The sequence below is a fragment of the Hevea brasiliensis genome, chromosome 9, assembly GCF_030052815.1.
Source record: "Hevea brasiliensis isolate MT/VB/25A 57/8 chromosome 9, ASM3005281v1, whole genome shotgun sequence".
Classification (NCBI taxonomy): Eukaryota; Viridiplantae; Streptophyta; class Magnoliopsida; order Malpighiales; family Euphorbiaceae; genus Hevea; species Hevea brasiliensis.
This window is the reverse complement of record NC_079501.1, coordinates 29715603-29719927: the sequence shown is the minus strand read 5'-3', so window position 1 is coordinate 29719927 and position 4325 is coordinate 29715603. Positions and strand designations below refer to the sequence as shown.

At 36.1% G+C, this 4325-nt stretch overlaps 1 pseudogene; it reads right to left on the bottom strand.

Moving 5' to 3' along the window:
* Nucleotides 1-335: 335 nt before the first annotated feature.
* Nucleotides 336-3293, bottom strand: LOC110644355 (tubulin beta-1 chain-like; annotated as a pseudogene).
* Between the last annotated feature and the right edge of the window lie 1032 nt (nucleotides 3294-4325).

Genomic DNA, 4325 nt, shown 5'->3' with positions numbered 1-4325 from the left:
TGAAAAATTCTGTTTACTGTTGAATCTGCTGATATCTGATATAATTTGACTACTGTTATATCTGCTGTCAATTGATATATTCTGTTTACTGCTCTGTTTGCTGTACTGTGATTTTATTCAGATTACTGAAATTCTTACTGAATGCCAATATATCTTGTTATATCAGTATACTGAATGCTTATGAGTCAATTTTGTATCAACTTATCAATTGAGCAGTATTGCACATATTTCACAGTAGAAAATTAGGTTGAACCAAACTGCAATTTTTCAAAGGTTTTGAGCAAGAACCGAAAAATTATTTTAAAGTCCACTCTTGGACATATTTTGAGACATCATTATCGAAACAAGCAACGAAACATTGCATGAGAATAAACCCACACAAAGGCAAAGACTCCAAAGCAGAAGCAAAAACAGGTATAACAGAAGTAAACCTCATGATCTCTGTTCTATAAGCAAACCGAGTTCCTCTAGACCTCTTGTAGATATTCCTCTTCATCCTCGGACTCGTCTCCTTCCTCATCTGCAGTTGCATCTTGGTATTGCAGGTACTGTAATACTAAATCATTCATATTCATGTTGCTTTCTGCCTCTGTGAACTCCATCTCGTCCATGCCTTCTCTAGTATACCAATGCAAGAAAGCTTTTCTGCGGAACATGGCAATAAACTGCTCACTAACCCTTCTGAACATCTCTTGGATTGATGTGTGGAGTTGCCATAAAAATGGATGCCATTTTCAAGCCCATTGGAGGGATGTCAGAAATAGTGGATTTGACATTGTTGGGAATCCATTCAACAAATTATGACGCGTTCTTGTTTTGGACATTGATCATTTGCTCATCGACTTCCTTTGTGCTCATTTTGCCATGAAACATGGCTAATGCTGTGAGATATCTAACATGGTGAGATCAGCAACACATCATGTTCTTTGCATCCCACAATCGTTGGGTGAGTTCTGCTACAGTGACGGCACGATATTACTGGGAACCTCGAGACGTGAGAGGTGCAAAACCAAGCATTAAAAAATGAAGCCGAGAAAATGGAATGAGGTTCATAGCAAGCTTGCAAAGGTCTGAGTTGAGCTGACCGGGAAACGAAGACAACACGTAACATCACTCATGGTGGCTGAAATTGGGTGGTTCAAATCCCCAACTGATAAAACAAGTTTAGTCAGTTAATAGATGTAAAAATAAATGCATTTGTCATGTGGATTAGAATAGCTTGCATTGTCTGTAGGTTGTAGCCATTCACAGCAAGCAGGTGATGTACCTTGAGAGTCCTAAAAACAATGAGATCTTTTACAGTACATGTCATATGTGCAGCGACACATACATATTTTTCCAAGTCTTAAAGCTTTCAATACTAATCTTCGGTTAGAAAAAGAAAATGGCAAGACTCTTCGTTCTCACAGGGTAAATAACCATGTAAAAATCCAAAAACAAATACATAAAACACCATGTACCATGGATCAATGGTTATAATATTTAATCTAGGAGCATAAGATTAAATAATGATGTGGTACCAGCGAAAATTCCAATATACCCGTCAACAATGCTAAGGTGGTGTTTATGGATCAGTTTTGCTACTTCTAAACCAAAATAATTCCTTAAATAAACTCAATAGTGTTTAATTCTATAGATGATGCTAGGTCAAAATAGATCAGAACACACAAATAGTTGTATCTGAATTTAGAGAAATTATTCATGATCAATGACCCATTTTGACATGGCATCATCTACTATAATCAGCTGTTATAATTATACAATGGATGTCATTTTTCCTCTCCCTGAATTTATGATCTGGACGATAAATTTCTTAATTCTAGAATACCAAAACCATGCAGACACGCAATTAACCAGAGATAATAAAAACCCTAAAACAAACACAGAACCCATCAACCATCCAATTAGTTCTTTATTAAACCAACCACATATCGAGAACACTTAAATCAACAAATAGTCAAAGAAGGGAAGAAGGAAAGAAAGGCTTACAACTGGGAGTGGTGAGCTTCAAAGTACAGAAGCAGATATCATAGAGAGCCTCATTGTCGAGAACCATACACTCATCTGCATTCTCTACAAGCTGATGAACAGAGAGAGTCGCATTGTAGGGCTCAACAGAGTGTCAGAAACCTTTGGAGATGGGAAAACAGAAAATGTGAGCATCATGCGATCAGGATACTCTTCCCTTATCTTCGAGATCAATAGCGTGCCCATTCCAGAGCCAGTAACACCTCCCAAGGAGTGGCATACCTGAAACCCTATAACCAAATAAAACATTTTAAGTGTGAGGAACCGAATTTGCTTGGTTCTTCTCCTCATGTTTCAGGGAACTCAAATTGGAGTTAAACTGGTAATCTCATTTCCAGTTGATTATTGATAAGCAAAAGAAAAATTCTAATTTGTAATGGAGATAGAGAATATTTGACATGTTCATTTTTTTATTTTTCCGGCAAGCCAAAGAGCTAGAAAATCGAACTACAGCTGAATATAAAAAACTAGTTGAGTTAAAATTATATCGAAAAATACGAAAGAAAAGCAAACTGAACTGATCTCGAGCCGTGTTCTATTTTCATTTCCTTTAACTAATTTTCCTGAGAAACAAACAACTAGCAGACTTAGTAGACAAATTCAAGCAATAGCTCAAGTATCTCCTGTCTAGTTCATCGAAAAATTTCAAGTGAGAAAAAGATCCGTCGCATATTCTCCATTTCCCTCATTTTCCCCCCATCCAAAAAGACCCCTTCTAAATTTCACAGAGTCAAACAAAAATGAGACAAAAATAGCAATAGGAAAACAAAAAACTCCATTAAATGCTTAAAACATTTCCCTAACTTTCTCTAGAAACAAACAGAAAGAAAAAGAGGAAACCAAAAAAAATACCTTGCAAGCAATCACGCTTGTCAGCCTCCTTCCTCACAACATCAAAAACGGCGTCAATCAACTTAGCCCCCTCCGTATAGTGCCCTCTTGCCCAGTTATTACCCGCACCAGATTGCCCGAAGACGAAGTTATCGGGTCTAAATATCTGCCCGTAAGGACCGGATCTAACCCTGTCCATTGTACCCGGCTCCAGATCCATCAGAACGGCCCAAGGCACAAACCTGCCGCTGCTCGCTTCGTTGTGGAATACATTACTGTGGTACCGACCAGTTGAGTCGATTCCATGTTCGACGCAAACTACTTCCCAGAACTTGGCCCCTATTTGGTTGCCGCATTGACCTCTCCCTGGATGTGAAGAATTTCCCTCTTTTTTTTTTTTTTCTCTCGAGAAAGCGACGGAAAATTTGGAGGGAAAGCTTGGGAGCAAAATGAATGGTTGGTGTGGGTGATTCTTTATAGAGGAGAGGTGACGGTTTCCGTTTGGGTGTGACGACCGTTGATTTTAACGGGAACTTGAAAATTTTAAAATTAGTTTTAATTGGATGCTGGCAGGATGATTTTGGGTTGCTGCTGTTGGCCATTTGGCGGGAGCCTATTTATTGAAGGACTTTTCTTTCTCTAGCAACCTTGTTAGAATTTTATAAAAATATTAAAAAAAAATTATAAAAACTCAATTTAATTAATTTATTTTTTATAAATCTGATATTTGAAATGGAAAATTTTAATTTTTTTTAACTTTAAAAAGAAAAACATTTTAAAATAAATAAAAATCAGTTATAATTATGTAAAAATTTAATTAAATTTTTTCTTATAAATAATTTATTTTAAATAAAACTTATATAGAAATAATTAATTAACATAAGATAGATCTTATATAAAAATAAATTCATAATTTTTAAATTAAATATTATATTAAAATTCATTAATGTCAATTAAGGTATGCACATAATTAAAATAATAAACGTAAAGATCTCAACATGAATGGGTTGAATTTTGTAGTAATGTATAGGCTTTAATTTAATAGCACTTGCACTTATAATGGAAAAGAGGATGAGACGAAGTGATAGTATTGGTGATTGAAGAAACCGACTTGTAGCCTAAATCAAATCAGAAAGAAGGAAGACGAGAGGGATTGCTTTGCTTCTTCGACACCGATGACTTTATCTACTTTGGAATGTCAGAGTTTGGAATGTCAGAGGAAGTCATCATAACTGGTGGGTATACTTGTGATTATGGAGGTACAAACAATCACAATTCACAAGTACGGGGAAAGAAAGGCGAGAGTTAATGGTGACAATGATGAACTCAAGAGCTAAACAAAAATGAAAAAGGCAAAATGGGGGCAACCAGGGAGTGAGAAAGAGATCAACGTTGCTATGAAAAATGTTGATTATGGGATTCTTGTAAAAAGAGGTGCGAAGGGGAAAGCATAAACATTAGTTAGG